The sequence below is a fragment of the Lissotriton vulgaris genome, chromosome 12 (genome assembly GCF_964263255.1).
Source record: "Lissotriton vulgaris chromosome 12, aLisVul1.2, whole genome shotgun sequence".
NCBI classification, from domain to species: Eukaryota; Metazoa; Chordata; class Amphibia; order Caudata; family Salamandridae; genus Lissotriton; species Lissotriton vulgaris.
Genome location: NC_141700.1, coordinates 660,903,351 through 660,929,857, shown reverse-complemented (window position 1 = coordinate 660,929,857; position 26,507 = coordinate 660,903,351).

The window sequence follows — 26,507 nt, the reverse complement described above, 5'->3', positions numbered from 1 at the left end:
TATAATGCACTGGAACTTTCTCGTGCAACCCCTCCAAACTGTAGGGGGTGTTAAATCTGGAAATATGAACAGAAGTTTGACAGTTAAATATGTATTCTCTTGTAAGGAGGTTCTCCTACATATATCATGATATTAATGTTAATACAGAAAAAACCACCTCATGATTGAGTTTTTTACACCGCATAGTTGCGACCTATAGGTATAGTTAAGCCTTTATAAATAAGAAGCTATAACAAAGTTCTTATTACCGATGCCATTCCATTAGTGGCACCACACCAAAAAAAGGGTTACGCTTGACTTCGTAATATGCTGTCAGCAAACTTCGCCTCTATTATTAACCGTCAGCAAGAGCCACAAAATATCCGTTAGGATTCAATGGCTCCGCGACACTTTTCTTTAATGTGTAAATGCCCGTATATGATTGTGTCTAAAAAATACACCTTCAGTTATAGAAGAGCAGGAAATATCGTTAAAAACATGTCAACTCACTTTTCAAATTTGGGTAAAATACCCCCTGGGCCGTGGTAGGGGAAACCTTCACGCCCGGATGTACTGTGAAGATATAAACCATACATCTCTACTTAGGTAACTATTCAGAGACAAACCCTGTGTAACTGTATTTCGACAGCCATACACTCAGAAATCATTAAATCAAAAATAAAACACAAGAGGAACCATCAAAAGATGGTGCGGATATGGATGCATCTTTTGATGGGTTGGGCGGCCGGTTGGATGTACTAACAAACATCCCATATGATGAAACTCCGCCAGAAGGGTGGTCTGTTGGTAATATCTCAGTCAGCTGTAATACTCTTCACTATTTACATACTCCTGTTTTCTTAAGTTTCTAGTACAGCAACACATACATGACCGATCATTTCCATGTGTGTTTGGGTTCAGTCTACGACGTAGGGAAATGAAATGGTAGGTCGTTAAATATATTCCCTTGACCCTCCTTAAATTTGGTTATTGGTGTATTATGGGGTACCATTTGAAATTTGGAGTGTGTTTTGGGGTCAATAATGAAAATTCGGGTGTGCATTTGGGTCAAATATGAACATTGGGGTGTGCATTTGGGTCAAATATGATTTTTAGGGTGTGTTTTGGGGGCTCTTAAATGAATTTTAGGATTCAGCGTTTGCTTTGGGGTGCAAGGGTTAGTATTGGGATCACACTCACTGAAGTGTAATGTTTACACCTCCGCAATCCAACACCTGCCCTACTGTTGCAATATGCCTAGTATTAGTATGCATTGTAATGGAATGGAATGTAGGGTATGCGCCGTAAGTCCATATATACCTTTGGCACACTAGTGGTACGCCCACTGTGCATGGCCGCACAGTGGCTGCCATTGAGAAGTGCTGCGGGGGGACCGGACAGCTGGGAGGTGGGAAACCCTGGAAAGAACACTGGATGGGGTGTGGACACGGGAGATGTGTGTGAGTGGGTGTTGTAAATATTTAAATGAGAGAAATCTTACCTCAAGTCAGGTTGTGTGTCTTTGTTGCTCCTGCTATCCTGAGTCTGCTTCCAGGAACAGGAAGTAGGCAGCCAGGCTCCCTCCCGTAAGCCAATCACAACGCTGCAATGAGGCGTTGGGATTGGTCACTGGCGCCAGGACGAGCGTTCAGCCAGCGGCTGGAGGGGTGGGCATGTTCTCCATGCAGGCTGTAATGCAGCCTGCATTAGCGAACAGGACAGTGCACATCACTGCTTTGGGTGGCCTGAGCGGGCTGACCAAACAGTCACTGCGCACTTGAGTGGGAATGTCACTCTGTCCCTGCCTTGCTCCGTGAGCGGAGCAGCCCTACCCACCCTCCTGCATGCAAAGGAAACATGGCACGATTACATCAGGAAGTTATCATCATGTGATAATTGTTCCTCTTCTTGCACTGCTTGAAAGCAGTGAGGCGACACTCTTCCGCCATAGTGGCCGAGCCACCACTGGGGGTGAGTCATCTACAGGTGCTAGGCCTGGACGACTCAACCCCCGGACTCCTCCGCTTCCCGTCCCACCTTCTCCTAACCTGGACATTGACACTGTGGCACAATCCGCTAAGCTCTCTCCAAATCTGTGACTCAGCCAGGTGGGATTTCACAAGACTGGGTACAGCAATTGCCTCCAAGTCCGCTGGTGAACCTCCGGATGCAGTTGTTGCAGCAGGGCCCCCTTAGGCGTGAAGTTGCAGTGCTCCAGACACACAAGTTTGGCGCAGCTCAGGGGCTTCATCATCCACAGCATCTGGCCAGCGCAGCATCATCCAGCCTGTGATGCAGAGAGGTGCCGCCCACCATTGGTAATCCCCTCCGTACTCTCCGGTGCAGTGGTGGATTGTAGTATGCGATGCAGACCGCCCCACGTTGGTGGACAGGATCACCATTCACAGCTCCAAGGGGCGTAAGGCCGCCTTCTCACACAGGTCAGCAACGTGTCTCCATGCGACTGGCCAGACTTCACCACCAGGTACTGGCAATCGCCACACCTCAATGTCTACTGCCACGTTTTAGCGACTCCACAACGCCTCCGCATCCCACTCCAGGCTCCAGACACAAGTCCAGCGAGGCATCCAGTCTCCAGATGTAGGTCCAGTGAGGCATCCAGGCTCCAGACACAGGTCCAACGAGGCATCCAGAATCCAGGCGCAGGACCAGCGAGGCATTCAGGCTCTCATCCTGGTCATCCTGGATGTTGGGTTGGTTGACGGGGTTGTTGATCTGTGCTGCGTTTGGCCCTGGCTGCTCCATTCTGCATTTCATTGGTTCTTTTTGCCTTATTTCTATTGGATGTCAACTGATAGGCTATTTTTTCCATTAGAGGCAAAAGAAAAACTCACATTGGACTGACTAACATGTGTTTTTTTGCCTCTAATTGGCCTTTTGTTGGTTTTCGCCCGCTAACGCCAGAATTCTTATCACCACTGAGCCAATGTTAGCAGCAGTTTTCGCCGCAGATCCCTGAAGCTGTCGCCATGTAGCGACTGCTTGTAAATACGTCGCTAACATGGAGATCATTTTCAGCGGTAGGAAACGTTAGCAATAGTTTTTCGCCAGTCCTTGTACATATGCCCCGCTTGAAAACAAAAGTTTCCATTTTGTAATGCAATATCAGAGATGGTGTTCTGCTGTCCCTTAAAGCCAATATCCCTGTGATTGTAGTCAATCGTAGGGGGTTACAAATTGAGACCACTCTAAAGGCAGGTCATTCTGCTACCCTTTTCGGTTGCCCTTTTTTGCAAAACAATCCATTAGTACAGAAATTACTCCACAAAATCGGATTCAAGTCGCAAAAAGTAAGTGAGCATTTACCAACCACTTTTTGGGACTCGAATCTTAGTACATCTAGCCCATACAGTGCAGCAATACCTAAAATAATGTTTGCACTTACTGGCACTTATCTTTACAGCTCCACAACAGCAAGTACATGTCTATCACCGCTTTGCAAATCATAATAAACACAATATATCATGGGCATTTGGCTGAAAGCATTTAGCCCCGGCCAGCTGCTTTTAGGCAAAGGATATTTTGGGAAAGTGGTTGAAAAGATAAACATCAGAGAAAGCAACAAGCCTGCGCAAAAGAAACATTATTTCACGAACAATTACTTGCCATGTGAACTCATTTGCTCTGGAAGCCCAAGAGAACCATTTTGGCGGAAACGTGAGTGAGATTGACAGGATATAGCAGGTCAGACCAGCTGGAGCTGAGGGAGGAATGGAAAAAGCTGATGAGGGCACTTGAGAGGCCCAAGGTCAGAACTGTTGTGAATTCCTCATGCCATGAGCATACAGAGCCTTTAGTGTATATTCAGAAATTCAATACAGTACTGCAGGAAGTGATGTGAGTGGAAAACATCCTTAGATTGTTTGTAATGGGTTCTTTTGCTATTACTATTATTATGTTCCTGTACTGTAACCCCCCCCCCCCCATGTGTTGGTGGGGGGGGGGGCGGGGGAGCTCAATAGTTACTTTCCTGCAGGCAGCAGCAGGCCTCCGATATCTCTAAGAGAGATCTCTTAGAAGCCAAAACCTATCGTCAATCAACAATCCCTTGTGGTACATTACTGGTATGTTTTAGGGCTCTCAATTCCCAAGATAGCTGCAAAACATTTTAACACTTTGGTTCATGCTTATTTCAATAGCACACAGAAAATATTTTGTATTCATGGTAAATCCCCCTGAAACATACATGTATTTAAAATAGCACACAAATACAGGCTAAAACTGGAAATAGGCAACTTAGGCAAAAAGCTATACATTTATATCCGGTTTCTGCATTTGTACAATCATTTATGAGTTCCATGTAATTCAAGTAAAATAAATAGAAAAAAATTCAAAAATAGTCATTTTAGAACACATACTATATAGTAAAATTGTACCACCATCCCTCAGCATATAAGAAAGCATTTACAATCGCAAGCACTTAAAAAACATAACATTTCACAAATTTGAGTCCTTTTGTCTGTCTCGTCATAATGCCTACGAAGTCTGAATCTACCTTCCTATCTGTGTGCTCAATTTCAGGGACTATCACCTACCATATTTATGTCTCGTACCATGTTATCCCCATAAAGTCAAAAGTCACATTACTTTCTTACACTTGAAATGTTTAACAGAATAGTAAGGAAGGAGAATTATGGTGGCCGCCAAGTGTTTTTTTGTTGTTTTTCTAAAGGTTAAAGGTTTTATCGCGTTTTCAAAGGATTACTGTAAAACATACAAACACAAATTGACACTTTATAGAACAATAGGGTGGTCAAGCATTATTACATCCATCAGGGTACGAATATAGGGGCCTATTAGGATGGCGGACGGACCAGCATCCGTCCGCCACCCCGAGTTGGAGGGACCGTCTGCAGGGGCAGCGGCGTTCCCTTGCGGTCACATCCCGTATATTTTACATTGCAGCAGTTGCTGCTTTAAGCAGCACCTGCCGCAATGTAAAATATGCATGTGTAGCCTTGGCATGCACAACTTGGCAGGCACCGCGTGGTGACTGCCACCCTGTGCATGCCAAAGCAGGGGCGTACCATAGGTATCCCCCATGTGCACCCCCACCCCCCAACACCCTGGGGACTCGCAATGGGCCCCCAAACACGAAGGACCACATGCTTTTCCATGGGGGAAAAGCCGCCGCGGAAAAGCATGTTTTCTGCCCCATCCTAATATGGCTGTCGGTGTCTGATAGACATCGCCACCATATAAGAGCTTTTCCGCCACTGTCGGAAGGCGACCGCGGCGGAAAAGCGGCGGACGGTCTTCCCGTCGGCCGATGACCCCCCAGCCATTCTAATGTGGCGGGGGGTCTTTGAAGGCACCGCAGCGGTGAATCCGCATCCTCCGGGCCGGCGATGACTTCCGCCGGCCCGGAGGATGCGGATTCACCGCAATCCTAATTGGCCCCAAAGTAAGCTATCTGACATATTTAGTAAAATACCCCATATCCTCTCAGGGTCATAAGACCAAGATAACTGGTAACATGTAATTGCATGAGTCCGGGGTAGTGATCCTGGGTATATAGAGAAAGCCTCTATGTCCATTTGCGAACCAGGGATAAAAGAGTTCTGAAATGGACAATAAAGAGAAGAATTAGAAGGAAGACAGAAAAATGGAAAGAAAGACAGGGAAAAATTGAAACATTGGCAGGGGAAGGAGAGAGAACAGAGGAGAAGGTGCAAGCAGTTAGAAGGATGAGAAAGAAGAAGGAAAGAAGTGATAGCCAAGTCAAACTAAGGAGTGCCTGACCTAAATACTACAATAGAGACTTTTAGGTCAGTGATCCCGTCTTGGGGATTTAACCAGCCTATTGCCAAGTGTGTATAAAGGCAGATAATGTTTCCCATACCCGCTGAGATGTGCGCAGCCTCTCAAGTACCTAAAATATTAAATGCTCTCATCTCCCTGGACTTTCCAAGGATCACACGCGACCCATTTGCATCCCCTATTCCAGTTGACCTTCCGGACATGGACCTGACCCTTCGCACTGAAAGTAATTCTTCTAAACTGGAAGTCCACTTACAATGTGTCATACCACACATGGTGGGCGTGGGTCACCTATTTAAGCAGCTTGCATTCAGGCTGCCAAATGTCAGCTTTTAAGCTTTTAAAGCAGTCTTAGTAGTCCATTTGAAAAAATAAAACATTAATTTGAAAGGTCAAAAGGTCTGTCCCTGGTAGGTTGGTGTGATGGTTCCAGTTTTTTATTTGTTCTAGCAAGCATTTTCCACACAAATAAACAGAAGAAAAAGCACCAGCATTGACAAAGACAAAGGTCTGACCTTTAATGGTGTGCCTCAGTGCTAACAGTTATGCCAGAGCTTTTGTGCTTTCGGCTACTCCATTACTCGTTTAACGTTCTAAGATTACCAAAGCATTTTGGATTGATACATGAATTAAAAAGTATAGAAAGCCATTCCAGCCCGCATATGAACATTCGGGCAGCCAATCTGAAATCTGAAATGTTTTTGGTATACTTTATCATTGTTCATCTTTACAAAATGGCAGAAGCATTTGAAAAAAGCAAGACAGCCATCTTGAAAAAGTAATGAATGATAAATTATTCCAAAAACATTTCAAAATGGCTGCTCCTGCATGCATTAGAATTTTTTTTTTGCCATACTTTATCATAACTTTACGATTCTAAAATGGTTGATGTGTTGAAAGGAAAGCAATCGCCATCTTGTAACATTAATGCTAAAGTATGCAAAAAAGGTAATTAGTCGGAACACCGCAGTCCTAACCACACTTGTTCCGACTACACAAGCTCAACCACACTTGCCTTACCCAGGATATGCCTTAACCAGGTGTGAGAAGTTGGCCTGATATATGATGTCTCCAATTCTGGGGGCACCTTGTATCAGTCCAAACAATCCCTTATGGTGTCTGGTTGTAAGTCAACCTTATAGACAAGCTATCCTAAGGGTAGCATGGACTAAGCAGCCTTAAAGGCTTAACTCAAGAGGTCGTGTTAAGCAAGCTGTTTTACCAATCACAATCCTGTAATATCAAATGAAAGGACACCACACAAGTTATATATTATAAAAATATATGTATTTATTACTAGAATAATCCTCTATACTCTTTATGAGTCTAGAAGCCCAAGCGTTTAAACAAAAGCACAGTTAAACATACAAAAGTTGCACAATTATGGATGAGGCCCAGGGGCCACGCAAACCATACACTAAAATAGTGGTATATGTATCACTAATCGAACAGTGGTCAGGCCTAGGGCCTGGGGAATCGCTGGGACCAATCGGGACTAGCAATGCTGAAGTCGGGAAAAGCCCGCGGGGATCGGGTGCAGCGCTTAAAGCACACACATGCACCAATGCAAAGTCAATGGTGCATAAAAGTTACAAAGTTACTGTTTTAAGAGTCTTCTGACTGACCTAGAAGGACAAAACTTTAGACTTAGACACTAGAGGTGTATACCAGTACAGGAGCACTGGCGTTCATGAGTTACATCACCCACAGGAAGCGGGTGCACAGGTGCAAAGTAGTGTCGGCTTTCGTCGTGTAGATCTATGGAGCCTGGTGATGAAGATGCTGCAGGCGGCCAGAAGAGAAGTGTCCGGTGCGATCCAAGGGTGGATCGAAGATGTAGATGACTTGAAAGCAGAGGGGACAGAGTCTGGGTCACTCAGCAGTGACCAGGGTGGAACCAGGAAGGAACCAGGCAATGTCGGGCGCAATCAGGTCGATGTTGTGAAGCTTGTCTCTGCTGCCACGTGGACTCTGGGGCACCGAGGATGTCCAGGAGTGGATCACGAGCTGTCCCACGAAGGCACTCGCTGTCGGCGGTGTCGCCTTCCGGATTGGAGCAAACAAACCTTAGCAAGCGCAACCCACGCAGGATTCGAAGATCGCTTCTTACTCGGACCAGGAAGGTCAGAGCGGGTGCTCCTTTACAGGGGAGCGAGGGCAAGTCTGGAACAACCAGACTCACAAGTTAGATTCAAAGGTTCATCGGTACTGGGGCCGCTAGCCAACGGGCAAGCGACCGGACCAACGCGTTGAGCCAAAAGAGGCAGAAGGGCCCCACGCAGCACTCAGTGAGTGTAGAGGGGTGAGCTTCGGTGCAAGAGAGGCTCAGGGCTGGGGCTTCTCAAACCCCAATGCACAGCTTCAAAGGGAGCCTCGGAGCTGCACGGTCAGCGCCTCGTGGTCTTTCCAAGATGGCGGGCCCCACGCTTCAGGTCGCCTTCACGGGTCTCAGCTCTGCAGGGACTGTGGATCGGATTGTTGGAAGGCAGGCATGCTGGATCTTGTTGATCTCTGTTGCTCGAGTTCCGGCGGGAACTGCAACAAAGCAAACATCGAGGTGCTGGATGGTGCCTGTTTGCACAGGGTGGTCACTCCTTGACCACAAGGGAGATTCTTCAGTCTTCTACGTCGAGTAGGATGTCGAAGGGTCCAGAGTTTCCTTTCATAAGTTTCAGTCAGGATAATCTGAGTGCGTTGGCACTGCTTCCACTCTTATACCAATCTAGTGGGCTGGATCACCTGTAAGGTCCCTCCTATGGGTGGGACCCAGGAAGGGGGTGGTTACACCCCTTTCCCTTTGTTCAGGGTCGCGCTGGGACTGGGGCTGGTGTGCCCCAGAACTGGTTTGACCGGATTAGGCAAGGGGAAGCCTTGTGCGCCCCAGGCACTGTCTAGTTTCTTTCAGCCCTCCCTGCCCCAATACACTATCTCCTGTCTGGGGAGGTGTAGCACCTCCCTGCAACAGGAAACTCTTTGTCCAGACCTCCTCTGCCAAGTTTCGGTCAGCAGCAGGAGGTCAGACTTGTGTTGGTGGCAGCAGCATCCATTTTGTGATGCTGAGGCTCTGGTTAGGATTAACCGCGTTTTAGTAAAGTAACATGTCTTCTCCCTCTAGAAGGGTGGAATGCTATCCCTGTCGACAGGACTGTTGAGGGGATAGTATTCCAAATCGTATGACACCTTACACAACATGTTTTGATAAAGCCAAACCAAGGTTAGCACATAACCGCGATGGATTATAATGCACTTAAGAGTATATGGTATGGCATTATCCCGGAACAGCTAAGGGAATTGTTCCCGACAGCTGCAGACAGGCTCAGCTCATGCTAGAGCGCCATCTCACGTAAAACCAAGCACTCTGCCTCCAGGATTGATAAGGCCTGCCAGAGGAGTGACTTATAGGTTTATATGTGTCCAGATATAGGTTTAGATATAGGTATACTATATCTAAGCAAGGGGTGATTACACCACCTTGCCCCAGCTGAGTGATCAGCCAGTTGTGTTGATTTAAGTACCATCCAGGGGTGGCAAAAGATATGCCGCAGCCCCTGGTAGGCCTTGTTGGCACCTATGCCCTGAGCACCTATAGTGCATGGTACAGGGGCTGACAAGGTGTCCAGTTCCAATTGGGTTATGTACCTATAGTACATGTATGTGAATTTAGAGAGAGAACTGCAGGCTGTGGGCCTGATTAGCAGGCCCACAGCCACATTAAGTCGAAAAACAGTGAAGCAAAAAGCAAAAATTTGGGGTGACCATAGGATAGCAGACCCTACTTTCCTACACAACCCCCCCCCCAAACGCAGGGACATTAAACTTAACCTTGACCAGATAAGTCTTCATGTTCTAAGTGGAAATACTTGGATTGACCATCTGCATTACCATGGTCAGTCCCGGGGTGGTGTTCCACTGTAAAGCCCATCCCCTGTAGGGAAATGGACCTTCTGAGCAGTTTGGGGTTTTCACCCTTCATCTGATTTAGCCAAAAGAAGGGCTTATGGTCTGTCTGAATTAGGAAGTGAGTGCCAAACAAGTATGGTCTCAACTTCTTCAGGGCCCAATCCACAGCAAAGGCCTCCCTCTCAATAGCTGACCAACGTTTCTCCCTGGGGGTCAGCCTAATGCTAATAAAAGCAATGGGCTGGTCTTGACCATCTACATTAAGTTGTGAAAGCACAGCTCCCACCCCGAACTCAGAAGCATCTGTTTGAACAATGAACTGTTTGGAGTAGTCAGGACTCTTCAGGATAGGTGCAGAGCACATGGCCTTCTTCAGGTCATCAAATGCCTTTTGACAGCTAACTGTCCACTGAACCTTTTTTGGCATCTTCTTGGATGTCAAGTCATTTAATGGTGTCACAATGGACCCATAGTTCTTTACAAACTTCTTGTAATACCCAGTCAGGCCCAAGAAGGCTCTGACTTGTGTCTGGGTAGTTGGAGGAGCCCAGTCCTGTATGGTCTGGATCTTGCTCTCCAGTGGTTGAACCTGACCCCCACCTACTAGGTGGCCCAAGTACACACCCTTGCTCTGCCCTATCTGGTACTTGGTAGCCTTGATAGTCAGGCCTGCCTTTTGCAGGGCCTCCAGAACCTTCTTCAGGTGGATCAGGTGATCCTCCCAGGTGGAGCTAAAGAGAGAAATATCATCTAGATATGCTGCACAAAAGTCATCCAACCCAGCAAGGACTTGATTCACCAACCTTTGGAAGGTGGCAGGTGCATTCTTCAAACCAAAGGGCATCACCACAAACTGATAATGTCCACTAGGGGTAGATAATGCTGTTTTGGCTTTAGACTCTTCAGCTAACCTGATTTGCCAATAGCCAGCTGTCAAATCAAATGTGCTCAGAAATTTGGCAGAAGCCAACTTATCAATGAGCTCATACGCCCTTGGAATGGGATGAGCATCTGTCCTAGTGACAGCATTGAGACCTCTGTAGTCCACACAAAACCTAATTTCTCTCTTTCCATCTTTGGTATGGGGTTTTGGAACAAGGACTACTGGGCTGGCCCATGGGCTCTCTGATGGCTCAATCACTCCAAGTTCAAGCATTTTCTGCACCTCAGCCTTTATACAATCCCTGACATGGTCAGGTTGCCTGTAGATCTTATTCTTCACAGGCAGACTGTCACCAGTGTCCACCTCATGGGTGCACCAGTTAGTTTGACTGGGTGTGAGAGAAAACATATGTCTAAGGGCCTGCAACACCTGTCTGCAGTCCATCTGTTGCTGGTCAGTGAGGCTGCCTGCCAAGGCTACTCCATCAACTGAACCATCATCAGGGTTCTGGGACAACAAGTCTGGGAGAGGGTCACTCTCTTCCTCCTGTTCCCCATCTGTGGCCATGAGCAGGCTCATGTCCTCCCTGTCAACAAATGCTTTCGATCTGTTTACATGGAGCACCCTGTGGGGGCTCCTAGGGGTGCCAAGGTCAACCAGATAGGTGACTTCTCCCTTCTTTTCAAGTACGGTGTAGGGTCCAGACCATTTGTCTTGGAGAGCTGCTGGGGCCACTGGCTCCAACACCCACACCTTCTGCCCTGGCTGGAACTCAACCAGAACAGCCTTTTGGTCATGCCAAGCTTTCTGTAATTCTTGGCTGTCCTCCAGGTTTTTGGATGCTCTCTCCATGTACTCAGCCATCCTGGAGCGGAGACCAAGTACATAGTCCACAACATCTAGCTTAGGCTTTTTGAGAGGTAACTCCCATCCTTCCTTCACCAGACACAATGGACCCCTCACAGGGTGGCCAAACAAAAGTTCAAAAGGGCTGTAGCCAACCCCCTTCTGTGGGACCTCTCTGTAAGCAAAGAGCAAGCAGGGTAAACGGATGTTTTATCTTCGTTTAAGCTTTTCTGGTAACCCTTTTATCATTCCCTTGAGGGTCTTGTTGAACCTTTCAACAAGCCCATTGCACTGAGGATGATAGGGTGTGGTAAACTTATAGTTCACTCCACACTCTTTCCACATTGCCTTTAAGTATCCAGACATAAAGTTGGTACCTCTGTCTGAAAGAACCTCCTTTGGAAAGCCCACTCTTGAGAAAACTGCAAGAAGGGCCCTTGCCACAACAGGTGCTGTTGTGGTCCTCAGGGGAATTGCCTCTGGATACCTGGTGGCATGATCCACTGCCACCAGTATAAATCTGTGCCCAGATGCTGTTTGCGGATCCATGGGACCCACAATGTCAATTCCAACTCTTTCAAAGGGTACCCCCACCACAGGTAGTGGTATCAGGGGGGCCTTTGTTGTGCCACCTGACTTACCACTGGCTTGGCAAGTGACACAGGAGCGACAAAACTCCTTGACATTGTCTGACATATGAGGCCAGTGAAAGTGAGGGACAAGCCTGTCCCAAGTCTTGTTCTGGCCTAAGTGTCCTGCAAGGGGAATATCATGGGCCAAAGTAAGAAGGAAGCCCCTAAATTGCAGAGGAATAACCAACCTCCTAGTAGCACCAGGCTTGGGGTCTCTAGCCTCTGAATAAAGGAGCCCATCATCCCAATACACTCTATGGGTACCTTGAGCATTCCCAGCAGCCTCAGCAGCAGCATGCTGTCTGAGGGGTTCAAGGGAAGGGCAAGTCAACTGAGCCTGCCCCAGGTCTGCCCTTGAGGGTCCCCCTGTCCCCAGAAACTCAACCTGATCAGGTTCAAGTTCTTCAGAGACAGTCTCCTCGTGGATCTCAGAATCAGTCTCCTGTGAGAGCTGATCCTCAACCTTGGGCAAGTGAGAAGGCACTGCCTTAACCCTCTTACTCCTTCTCTTGGATTGTGGTTGGTCTATTGTTTCAAGATCCACCACAGGTTCAGGTAGGCACTTCTTGACCTGGGACCTCGTTACAGCAAGGACATGTGCTGAAATCCCTAGCATTTCTGCATGAGTCCTGTACTCCACTTCTGACCAAACTGGGTTCTCTAGATCATTGCCCAACAGACAGTCTACTGGCAGGTCTGCACTCACAACAACTTTCTTGAGGCCATTTACCCCTCCCCAGGAGAAGTTAACAACAGCCACACTATGTGTAGTAGTGGCATTGCTTGCATTGGTCACTAGGTAATTCTCACCTAGTACAATTTGTCCAGGGTCCACAAAGTTAGGTGTCACCATAGTGACACTGGCACATGTGTCCCTGTAGGCCTGATCCAGTTTCTCATGAAATAAAGGTGTCTGTCTATACTTGCCCAAGTTACTGGGACTCACAGTAGTGGGCATGGCTATGTCCACATCATAGAGCAGAACTGCCTGAGTAGGAATTCTGACTAGGCCAGACTCCATCTCAGTACCCAGGGTCAACCCTACTAAACCCTTTGCCTGTGTACTACCACTGCTAACTGTACTAGGGGGTGCAGGGGCTTTAGGAGCTGCAGTGGTAGGGACTGGATTTTTCTTGGTGCATTCACTCCCCCAGTGGGAAATGGACTTACAAGTATTGCACCAAGGTTTCTTTGGGCCATCATTCTTCTTCTTCTTGTTTCCATTCTGGGAACCACCCTCCTTATTAGAATTTTGTGGGCCTGAAGATGACTTCTGGTCTTTTTCTTCTTCTTTCTTATCCCCACCCTTCTGGTCTGCTTACTTCTGATCACCTCCATGGTTCTGGGGTTTCTGCTTAATCCTTGTTCTGACCCACTTGTCTGCCTTCTTTCCCAATTCTTGGGGAGAGGTCAGATCTGAGTCAATAAGGTATTGATGCAACAGCTGGTTCTGACAGTTATTAAGGATATGCTCTCTCATTATAAGATTGTACAATCCTGTATAGTATGAGACTTAAATTCCCTGCAGCCAACCCTCCAGAGCCTTAGTGGCACAATCAACAAAATCAATCCAGTCCTGAGTCTGAGCTTTTTGGGTATCTCTGAACAACAACCTGTATTGCTCAGTGGTTAGGCCAAACCCCTCAATAAGAGCACTCTTCAGGACAGAGTCGTTTTTGGCATCCTCAGGTCTAACTGTGAGGAGCCTATCCCTCCCTTTCTCAGAAAAGGAGTACCATAAAATTGCAGCCCACTGATCCTGAGGAACCTGCTGTACCATGCAGGCTCTCTCCAGAGCAGTCATCCATTTGTGGATGTCATCCCCTTCCTTGTAGGGGGGCACAATTTTTGTCAGGTTTCTATTGTCATAGGACCTGTCTTTCTCTCTAGGAATTATGCTGCCACCAGTGGAATCTAATCCACTCAATTTTTGTTCTCTTGTTAAAGCAAGTTTAGCTTGAGCCAGGGCTACCTCTTCCCTCTCTATCTGGAGTTGGACAGCCCTCATTCTGGCCCTATGCTCTTTCCTCTGGGGGGAAGTCATTCCCCTTTGAGATTCCCTTGAGGCACTAGAAATATGAGAATCCCTTGAGGAAGATCTCATTCTTCTGTTACCTGAGGGAATTATGTTATAGGCTCTGGGGAGGTGCTCGCCCTCTCCATTCCTATGTAGGTCCAAGTTGGTCTGGTTAAGCCTCCCAACTAGTACCTGGTTATCCCTCTGATTCTGATCTGACTCTTCCTCTTCTGATTCAGGGTCTACCTCCACATCTTCTAAGTCTGGGGGGATGTTCTCATTCTCTGGGGATTCACTCTATCTCCTGACCCTAAGGGAGCTGTACTAGCCTTCTCAAGATCATCCTTCTCCAGGATGGCTATTAGGATGGGAATGGTAGGGTTGTGACCCTTTCTCAGCCCCCTTGAAGTGCACAAGGCACTCAAGTCTCTGTGGCTGAGGTTGTCATAGCTGGAAGTTGCCTTGGTAAGGTCAACTGTCACAGGCTGAGAGCCAGGAGCTCCCTCTGTGCCAGACATGACTGCTAGTGAGGTGTAAGTGGTGCACTTACTTACACTAAGTGTTTTCCTACTGTACCTTGCTAGTAAGTTGTAGGCAGGGTGTGCTAAGCCCTTTGATCTACAACTACTAATTTCAGTAGAACTTAAATATGCTAAGCTTTGTTTATATGTACCTAAGGTACTTGATGTGATCTTTCAATTTGATAAAAAGATTGCAATGGTAAAACAACAGCAAGCTCAAATCCGCACCGCTGCGCACCAATGTGAGAAGTTGGCCTGATATATGATGTCTCCAATTCTGGGGGCACCTTGTATCAGTCCAAACAATCCCTTATGGTGTCTGGTTGTACGTCTACCTTATAGACAAGCTATCCTAAGGGTAGCATGGACTAAGCAGCCTTAAAGGCTTAACTCAAGAGGTCGTGTTAAGCAAGCTGTTTTACCAATCACAATCCTGTAATATCAAATGAAAGGACACCACACAAGTTATATATTATAAAAATATATGTATTTATTACTAGAATAATCCTCTATACTCTTTATGAGTCTAGAAGCACAAGCGTTTAAACAAAAGCACAGTTAAACATACAAAAGTTGCACAATTATGGATGAGGCCCAGGCGCCACGCAAACCATATACTAAAATAGTGGTATAAGTATCACTAATCAAACAGTGGTCAGGCCTAGGGCCTGGGGAATCACTGGGACCAATCGGGACTAGCAATGCTGAAGTCGGGAAAAGCCCGCGGGAATCGGGTGCAGCGCTTAAAGCACACACATGCACCAATGCAAAGTCAATGGTGCGTAAAAGTTACAAAGTTACTGTTTTAAGAGTCTTCCGACTGACCTAGAAGGACAAAACTTTAGACTTAGACACTAGAGGTGTATACCAGTACAGGAGCACCGGCATTCATGAGTTACCTCACCCACAGGAAGCGGGTGCACAGGTGCAAAGTAGTGTCGGCTTTCGTCGTGTAGATCTATGGAGCCTGGAGATGAAGATGCTGCAGGCGGCCAGAAGAGAAGTGTCCGGTGCGATCCAAGGGTGGATCAAAGATGTAGATGACCTGAAAGCAGAGGGGACAGAGTCTGGGTCACTCAGCAGTGACCAGGGTGGAACCAGGAAGGAACCAGGCAATGCCGGGCGCAATCAGGTCGATGTTGTGAAGCTTGTCTCCGCTGCCATGTGGACTATGGGGCACCGAGGATGTCCAGGAGTGGATCACGAGCTTTCCCACAAAGGTTCTCGCTGTCGGCGGTGTCGGCTTCCGGATTGGAGCAAACAAACCATGGCAAGCGCAACCCAAGCAGGATTCGAAGATCGCTTCTTACTCGGACCAGGAAGGTCAGAGCGGGTGCTCCTTTTCAGGGGAGCGAGGGCAAGTCTGGAGCAACCAGACTCACAAGTTAGATTCAAAGGTTCGCCGGTACTGGGGCCGCTAGCCAACGGGCAAGCGACCGGACCAACGCGTTGAGCCAAAAGATGCAGAAGGGCCCCACGCAGCACTCGGTGAGTGTAGAGGGGTGAGCTTCGGAGCAAGAGAGGCTCAGGGCTGGGGCTTCTTAAACCCCAATGCACAGCTTCGAGGGAGCCTCGGAGCTGAACGGTCAGCGCCTCGTGGTCTTTCCTAGATGGCGGGCCCCATGCTTCAGGTCGCCTCCACGGGTCTCAGCTCTGCAGGGACTGTGGATCGGGCTGTTAGAAGGCAGGCACGCTGGGTCTTGTCGATCTCTGTCGCTCGAGTTCCAGCGGGAACTGCAACAAAGCAAACGTCGAGGTGCTGGATGGTGCCTGTTTGCACAGGGTGGTCACTCCTTGACCACAAGGGAGATTCTTCAGTCTTCTACGTCGAGTAGGATGTTGAAGGGTCCAGAGTTTCGTTTCATAAGTTTCAGTCAGGATAATATGAGTGCGTTGGCACTGCTCCCACTCTTATACCAATCTAGTGGGCTGGATCACCTGTAAGGTCACTCCTATGGGTGGGACCCAGGAAGGGGGTGGTTACACCCCTTTCCCTTTGTCCAGGGTCACGCTGGGACTGGGGCTGGTGTGCCCCAGAACCGATTTGACCGGCTTATGCAAGGGGAAGCCTTGTGCGCCCCAGGGACTGTCTAGTTTCTTTCAGCCCTCCCTGCCCCAATACACTATCTCTTGTCTGGGGAGGTGTAGCACCTCCCTGCGACAGGAAACCCTTTGTCCAGGCCTCCTCTGCCAAGTTTCGGTTAGCAGCAGGAGGTCAGACTTGTGTCGGTGGCAGCAGCATCCATTTTGTGATGCTGAGGCTCTGGTTAGGATTAACCACGTTTTAGTAAAGTAACATGTCTTCTCCCTCTAGAAGGGTGGAATGCTATCCCCGTCGACAGGACTGTTGAGGGGATAGTATTCCAAATCGTATGACATCTTACACGACATGTTTTGATAAAGCCAAACCAAGGTTAGCACATAACCGCGATAGATTATAATGCACTTAAGAGTATATGGTATGGCATTATCCCGGAACAGCTAAGGGAGTTGTTCCCGACAGCTGCAGACAGGCTCAGCTCATGCTAGAGCACCATCTCACGTAAAACCAAGCACTCTGCCTCCAGGATTGATAAGGCCTGCCATAGGAGTGACTTATAGGTTTATATGTGTCCAGATATAGGTTTAGATATAGGTATACAATATCTAAGCAAGGGGTGATTACACCACCTTGCCCCAGCTGAGTGATCAGCCAGTTGTGTCGATTTAAGTACCAGCCAGGGGTGGCAAAAGATATGCTGCAGCCCCTGGTAGGCCTTGTTGGCACCTATGCCCTGAGCACCTATAGTGCATGGTACAGGGGCTGACAAGGTGTCCAGTTCCAATTGGGTTATGTACCTATAGTACATGTATGTGAATTTAGAGAGAGAACAGAAGGCTGTGGGTCTGATTAGCAGGCCACAGTCACATTAAGTCGAAAACCAGTGAAGCAAAAAGCAAACATTTGGGGTGACCATAGGATAGCAGACCCTACTTTCCTACACCAGCCATATGCCTTAACCAGGCATATGCGTGGTTAAGGAGCGCGCAGTTTAGCTGCTGGCTGCTGCAGGCAGCAGGGACGGAAGCAGGAAGACCTCGCCAGGAAGAGAGCTGCAGGGATGTAAGTGGGGCTGGGCTGGGGGTAGTTTTCTGAGCTAGGGGGTTTGGGGCTAGTTTTCAGGGCTGGGGTGGGGGCCGGGGTCTTTTTCAGGGTTGGGGGAGGGTCAGAGTTGTACAGGGCTGGAGGAGGGTCCGGTAGTTTTTTAAATTAGGAGTTAGGGTATTAGGCCTAAGGGCAGTGGAAGGGGTTGGGGTAGTATTAGGGACAGTGCAGGGGCGGGAGGAGGTCAGGTTAGTGTTTAAGGGTCATGGATAGGGTTTAGGCCTCAGGTCAGGGGGAGGGGAATGTGTAGTCGGGATAGGTTTTAGGGCTTAGGGGAGGACAGGGTAATTTTTAGGGATGGGAGTTCGTTTTTTAAAATAGAGGTTTGGGTTTTAGGCCTAAGGGTGTGAAAGGGGTTGGGATAGTTTTAGGGACAACACAAGGGGGTGGTAGGGGGTTGAGGTAGTGTTTGCTAAGGGTAAGAGACAGTGTGTGGGTTGGGAGGATGTTCGGGTATTTGGACCTAAGGGCGGGAAGGAGGGCGGGGGAGTTTGTAGCTTACGGCAGGGGGAGGGGATCACGATCTTAGCCATGCTTACCCCTTTACCATGCCTGCCTTTACCACGAAATGATGTGGCAAAGACATGCGTAGTAAAGGAATGCATGGTTAAGACTCTGTGATTTAGGCTGCGTGGTAGAGGCACGCATTGTTTAGCCATGTGTGCCTCAATTATACAACTGCAAAAAACAGGCAACTAAGGCCAACCTTGCATGCCTGCATATGGGGGGCCATATGTGAATGGTCTTTGCTCTGCTATATCATTGGTGCACAAATCCAAGTTGGCTGATGGCATTTTCAAAACAAAAACAATTAGTACAGTATGGAAAAACCTGTGTGTGATAGCAAGGGAAGCAGTGTAGTGAGCTTCTGGCCTTTAGAAAATAAAAAAAATATGTATGGGATAGATAAAATTAGGAGAGTTATCACCTGCAGCACTGATTTTCTCATTTATGTTTTGGTCTGTACTTCCGGACTCTGGTGTGTAGGGAGCACCATCTTGCCCGTGAAGAAAAGAATTCTCAAGCGCATGCGTGCCATAAAAATCAATGATCCTACTTACACTGTGGCTAGAGATTGGCATCAGGTCCATGCAACAGATACTGAAAAGATCTCTTTTCATGGTATTGACAGACCCTTGACAAGTACTAGAGGTGGAGACAGGTAACGTATGCTGAGGGGATGGAGTCCAAATACATAATCAATCTTAACAAAATATTTCTCGGAGGGGGCTCCATCAGGATGAAGAACATGATATACATATATGATAAGTCTTTTTTCTGAATTTCTGTAGTTGGATACTTATTTTTTGAGTCTTAAATCTGTAGTATTAGGGGGACTTGTTCAAAATTAGGAACATCAAACAGACGTATTATCCTCTCTCTATAAGTATGAAGATTTTTTGGTTTTTGTGCTTATTTGCTACTCCATTTTTTATTGTTTATTTCTTCATATAATAAGAATGTGCTTTTTTATTTTTGAGGGTTTTGGTTTATTTCTGTTGTAAATAGGTGTTACGAATAATGTTTCTGGGGAAATACATGCATCTCGACGTTACAGGTAGAGTATTTACTCCAGAGGGAGTTTCTTTTCATATTACTGGACGTACCAAGCCCCTTTCTCGACACATTGATTACAATGCTTTTCCTGAGAATGAGAAATTATGTGTAGTGCAATGTTTAAAGCTGTATGAGGAATGTACAAGTTCTCGGCGGCGGTGGGCGCCATCTTGTGTGAGGCTGGTGGGGACAGCGCTCAAGTCGGGCCGTCCTTCCCACCCTCTTACTTCCCTATAAATGTGCTTAGCAACCAGACGGCGCAGCGGGCTGGCGCAGCGGGGGCGCGGGATGCGCGCCGAAGCCGCGCCAAAGCCAAGCCCGTCTGCGCCCGTCCGCGCCAGGATCGCGCAGGGTGCGGGCCATCCTGTCCTAAATCCTCCCACTATCAGGTATGATTCCGATGCCCTGCTCCAAATACGCTTGACCAGCCCCAGCCATAGCTGTAAGGCTCACCTCTTAACTGATCATCTATGGGGCCCTTTTTCATGCCGCCTCTGTAGATGGACATCTCTAGGACCTCCTGACGCAATCTCTCCCCCTTCCCCTCCCCCTCCTCATAAAACTGTCACTCTCAACTGTGGCCTCATCAATGCCAGATCCCTAACATGCCACGCGCAGGATATTCACGATCTTATACTGTCGCATGGCCTCGACGCCATCTTCATTACTGAAACGTGGCTAAATGACGCATCTAACTCTGATTTAGCAACCACCCTCCCCACTGACTATTCCATCCTTAGGCGTGATAGACCCTCGGGTAGGGGTGGGGGTATAGCCATTATCGTCAGGTCGTCCCTCACGTGCCATGCATTTGACCTTGAAGGACTGGGTTCTTTTGGACCCAGCGGTGCCAGGGCACAACACCTGAAACCTTCGTGGGTAACCTGCTCCGGCGTACAAGTCACAGAGACACGGGACACTTCCTTCGGCGTCAAAGATTCAAGGTTTATTTACTGCAGGGAACACAGAGATCACGACAAGTACACAGCGTGCAACTTGGGGAGACTGCTTCAAATTGGTTCTGTGGATCGCTCCTTTTATACAGTTTTTACCCATAGGATAACATGATACACAAAAGTTTACAACCCGGTTCCCACAATTAGCCCCCAGAGGGGTCGCTTTGGTCACTTTGAAACACACAAGGTCCGGAACATAAGTACGGAAACATTTGGCGGTTCCCAACTGTAAAAACCCATCTTCCCACCATTAGCAAATTCCAATCAGCAGTAAAGTAGATCGAAATAGGAACGAAGACAGGTGCAGAGGAAGACGGAGACAGTGGGGAGATCGGAAAGGGTGTAAAAGGGGAGGTAACGGGAAACACGAGATACAGGCATCAAAGGGACGTGCCTAATGAGATGCACGGCTGAGACAATAAGTCCGTGCGGCAAGATGAGCCTCGAGCGGCGCCATCTGCCTTACAGCAGCAACCCCCTCGTCATAAAGACACTTACAAAGAACATGTGTCTTCCGCAAATATCTTGGGAGTCCCAGGGTCGCGAAGCGGACAGCGTCCGTTCGCTGGCTACTTGAGGGCAAGAGACAAAATGGATGCCGTATCTAAGATGGAACCCGTGGGTACAGATGAAAAACCCACATAGCAAACGAACGGTTTAAGTTAGCACAGCGAAACTGCGCACACTTACTAAACTCGTCATTTGCGGTTCATAGATACCAGACTCGACCATATTCGTGCGAGTTAAAAAACACCACTTACAATTGTCACGGAACCTCAGACGCTCCTTTTGCCCTCATGTAGGCAAGCACTAGTCGGAATCATATTCGATATTCATCAGACCATCGAGATGTTGTTGCAGCATAGCTCTGTCCAACCGAGTCCCCTTGGTAACAGATGGTTGTCTCATACACGTTGTAGCACAGAGGCCACATAAGGCAGGACCACACTGCACACAAAGGCAACACGTGAACAGGAACACTACCACAACTCCGATGATCATCAGAATTTTCCAACCCCAAGTCGACATCAGGCCCCAAAACCATCCAAGTAGCGTCCAATCCCCTACATCCACGTGTATGGATTCAGAGATCTTATGCAACCTCGAGATGGCTTGATATACGGTAGGAGCATTATCTGGGATGAAAATGCAGCAGCTCGAATGGATCACCTTACATACCCCACCGCGATCTGCTAAGATGACATCTAAAACCATACGGTTTTGTAACGTCATAAGTCTCTCCGCCTGAAGCTCTGTGGTGATATTACCAAGGGCACTGGCAGTAATATTAGCTGTCGATTCTACCACTCGAGTCAACTGTCTCAGGTTCCTACTATTAACCATAGGTCCCCAAAACGGGAGGAAACCCTTGAAAAAGTCTCCTGCCTCTTGACCGGCAGTGTCTTCTTCGCTAATTACGCCTCGTACAACTCTAGTCTTATGATAATCGGCATCTACAGTGAACGTCGGAGGCAACAGATTTGCAATAAAACATGTGCCCATGAAGTCAGCGGGCAACCATGTGTATGCACGATCATAACAGATAAAGTATGTACCCTTGGCAGCCAGAAACACAGGGGACGAGAACATTGGCAGAATGTAATTTTCAGTGCAAGCACTTGCTCCAAGTCGGGCTTGCGATTTTCGACCACGACCCATAAGACAAAAATTACCAGTGTGGGGTACGACCCATATTGGAGGCGAGCTTTTAAGCTGCTTTTCACTAGTGAACACACTATATTCACCTCTACTTAGGACCTTATAAGCTTGTACCTCTTCTTCAGGGATAAGCGAATAGTCATGGATCTCACTTTCCATATCCTCTATTGCTATCGATAAAGGCTTCTGATATGAGGTAGGACCAGAGTAGGGGGAATGTGGTTCTCGAATGGGGTGGTAACCCAGTGCGCTTCGAAACATTGTTTGGAATGCTCGAGCTGACCCTTGGGAACTATACGGTAACACCAGATATGGAATTCCCTTATCCGTAGTATGTGGCATCAGCCCACACACCCAACAATTAGTAGTGTTAACCACTAACTGATGCTGATGGAGAAGCTGAATAAAGGAATTGTTGCGGAATTCTACACGTCTAGCCTGCTCGTGTTCCGGTAACATGTGAAAGGAATGGGGAGAAGCAGTAGAGGTAAGATTAGGGTAAGAAGTAGGAGTAGGTGTAGAAGGTAAAAAGTAAGACAACGTGTAATACACCCCACCCGCCAATAATGCAGAAGCAGTCAAAAACAATACAAACAACTGAAATATGAAACATTTGGTACGACTGAGTTGCTGCAGCTTGAATCTATACGCCTGAGCTCCCTCCAAATCATTCAGCTTCGAGAATGCCATTCCCTACGACCGTCCGCAACGTTTCTTGACGCACTTCGTTCTGTGCAGCAATAGTCAATCCCCAGGAGTTCCTAGGAACCGACGGCCTTTAACCTAGCGTCAAGACCTACTGTCCAGAAGGAAGTACGCGCGCGGCCCTACGGCCTTCAATACACAATATGTATTATATATAAGCACAATGTCTCTCAGCTGTGGAAGTAAAAAGATACAAGGAAGGAAGCTTGATATATGTACAAAAAATTTTCAATGATACGAATGTTCAAAAGTGATCACGGGAAATCGGGGATAATGCAGTTGTCAATTTAGCAAAGCAAAAATATTTTATTTGTCCTTAGTGTGAGACCGCAAAGAATATCGATGTTTCCCGGGACGTGTCTGCTCGTCGAACAAAGGATCCGTTGAAGAGACAGCGTCCTGCTGATCAGTTGAGTGTTCTGGTCTTGAGTCTTTTGCTGATAAGTGTTCAACAGTGGCTTTCTGCTGCGCTGAGTGTTCTCCAACAGGCTGTGCGTCGCTGAAAGGCACAAACGCCGGCAATGTTTCTGTTTCTGGTGACGCAATGCCTTTCCTCACCCACGGGTCTGCCGGCAAAGGAATAGGGACTCTCCTACAATGGGTAGCATGTACCCAATTTTTCCGCCCCTCAAGACGAACGGCAGTCCTCGTGGCCAGGAGCACCTGGTGAGGTCCGGTGAATCTAGGGTCCAGATTGTTCTTCCGTGAAAAGTTGCGCGTCACTACCCAGTCTCCGGGCTGGAGCTGGTGACCTGGACCCTCCGTCTGCGTTGGCAATGCGTCGTAAACCTGTTGGTGAATTAACCTCAGTTTAGCAGTCAAGTCATGTAAATAGTCAATCAACATCGGATACTCAAGATCAGAGAATATTCCTGGCCTAGGAACCCCCCACACATTCGCAGGACGGCCGAACACTATTTCATAGGGACTAAGCCCTATTCGGGAGTGTACAGTCGCCCTAGTTGACAGTAATGCTAAAGGCAAAGCGTCAGGCCACGAAAGACCAGTCGTAGCCTGAATCTTTGCTAGCTTTAGTTTAAGGGTGCCGTTGTACCCCTCAACCAATCCAGCTGACTGAGGATGATTGGCGCTGTGGAATTTTTGATTAATTCCAAGGCCCTTACACACACTCTTCATCACACTTCCAACAAACTCACTTCCGTTATCTGACCACACGACTCTAGGCATTCCATACCGAGGAAAATATTCCTTCAGTAGGATTTTCGCAGTAGACAAAGCAGTATTGTCTTTGAGGGGATAGGCCTCGATCCATCGGGAGAATGCGCAAACCACAACCAAAACGTATTTCAGGTTATTGCATCGCTCCATATGGATGAAGTCCAATTGAATCACCTCAAAGGGATATGAAGGAGGAGCAAAACTGCCAGGGGGAGTTGGGGTTCCTTTGCCAGGGTTGTACATTATACACACCATACAATTCTTCACCAGACGTTCAGCACATTTCGTGATGCCATCATTCTTCCACACAGGAGCCAACAACTTGCAAATACCTTTCGCGCTAATATGTGCTAACCCATGTGCCATTGTCACAACGGCCAGCACATACGCATCAGGCAACATCCATCTTTTCTGATCCGACAAATCAATCCAACAACCATTCGCATCCAACTTTCCCGTACTTTCTTTCCACTTCGTCTTTTCAGTCTCAGTGGCCTCATTCTGAATCGCTTTCACACTCTCTATAGTATCCTCACACATACTCGATTCTGTAGGCCACCTGACCGAACTCGTCACATACATTCGAGTGCCTAGGTTCCGGGCAGTCTCCTTAGCAATCTCATCTGCAAACGCATTTCCACGACCAACATCATCCGTCACTTTACGATGCGCACTACACTTAACAATCGCAACTTGTGTAGGCAAAGTCAAAGCATCCAAAAGATCGTTCACCAACTGGCCATGCTGAATCTTCGTACCGTGCGACGTCAAGAAACCACGCTCTCGCCACAATCGTCCAAAACTATGTGCTACACCGAAAGCGTACTGGCTATCGGTGTACACATTCACGCGTTTCCCTTTTGCTAAAACACATGCTCTAGTGAGAGCAATCAGCTCTGCAGCCTGGGCAGAATTCTGGTTTAATCTTGCAGTCTCAACAACAGTATTCAATGTTACAACAGCATAAGCAGTAGTCACATCGCCATTCGGCAACTTAAAACATGACCCATCCACATACAGAGTGCCATCCGGATCTTCCAATGGGGTGTTTTTAAGGTCCACTCGACCTTTCGTTTCCTCTTCCGTCCGCAAGTAACAGTCATGTTCTGCTACTTCATCTGACTCTGCACTAATTGGTAACAAAGTTGCCGGGTTTAGGACATTACAACGTTTTATCTGAATATGGCTTGCCAAGAGCGTCAATTCGTACCCAGACAACCTCGCACTCGTCAAGTGCTGAGTTTTCGTACGATTCAACAGGGTATCGACTGCATGCGGAACCATCACCGTAAGCATATTATCCATGACCAATCCTGCTGATTGTCGGATGGAGACCGCAGCTGCCGCAGTTGCTCTCAAACAACTCGGCAATGCTCTAGCTACTGGGTCTAAGGTCGAGGAAAAATATGCACATGGACGTTGCTTACCACCAAAAGGTTGCGTTAAAACACTCAAAGCACAACCTTCCCTCTCGTGAACATATAACGTGAATGGCTTGCTGTAATCAGGGGTACCTAACACAGGAGCCGAACACAATGAATCACGCAGTTCAGAAAAACTTTTCTGACATTCTTCCGTCCATGGTAAAGGAGTTGAAACATCCTTGCACGTAAGAGCCACCAATGGTTTCGCTAGCAATGAAAAATTAGGAATCCACTGCCTGCAGTACGACGTGATACCTAGAAAGGCACGCACATCTCTTTGGGTTTGTGGCACAGCCATTCGCGCAATCGCTGCAATTCTTTCTGGGGTCAATCTCCTTCCCTCCTTTGACAATAAGTGACCTAGATAGGTTACTTCTTGACAACAATATTGGAGTTTAGAAGGTGACACCTTGTGATGTAACTCACAGAGATGTTGCAGCAACGACACCGTAGCAATTTTGCAAATGTCCTGAGTATCGGCAGCCACCAATAAGTCATCGACGTATTGGATTAAAGCCGCACCAACCGGCAACCTAAACGCATCCAGTTGACCCTTCAAAGCTTGACTGTAAATCGATGGACTTTCACAGTAGCCCTGAGGAGCGCGTTTGAACCGGAAGCTACGTCCACCGAGAGAGAAACCGAAAAGGTCCCTGCTCTCTTCGGCAATCGGGATGCTGAAAAACGCATTTTTCAAGTCAATCACCGAAAACCATGATGCAGTAGCTGGAATCAGAGTCAGCAGCGCCGTGATGTCAGGCACAACAGGAAATTGAGGAACCACGATTTTATTTACCTCCCGTAAATCGATAACAAAACGATAAACAGGCGGTTTTGTAGGATCAGTACGTTTAAGAATGGGCAGTACAGGGCTGTTGCACACGTTTCCCCTGGTCTCTTCAATAACATCTTTCTCGATCAAGTCATAGATGATCGCTAACAAAGCTCGTTCACCATCAAGGGAGATACGATACTGGGGAATACGTGGCAATCGCACATTCGATTTCAACTGAACAACATAAGGGGAGATATCAAGTAGGCCCACGTCATTTGGACCCGTCGCCCACAAAGATGCGGGAAGTGAACTCAATTCCGGTGGTAGCTTATCGAGGGACAAATACATGGGAGAGACTACTCTCTCTCCTAACGTAAGCTTTACACCCGCAGGAGAACAATACAAAGTTGCATACAAACGTTTGAGCAAATCCAGGCCCAAAAGATTTTCACCACAACCAGTGGTCAAAATCAACGGAGCTTGGAGCTCACGCGACCCAATTTGAAGGGGCAAAGGGCGTGAAACTGGATTGCTAACGGGGGCGCCAG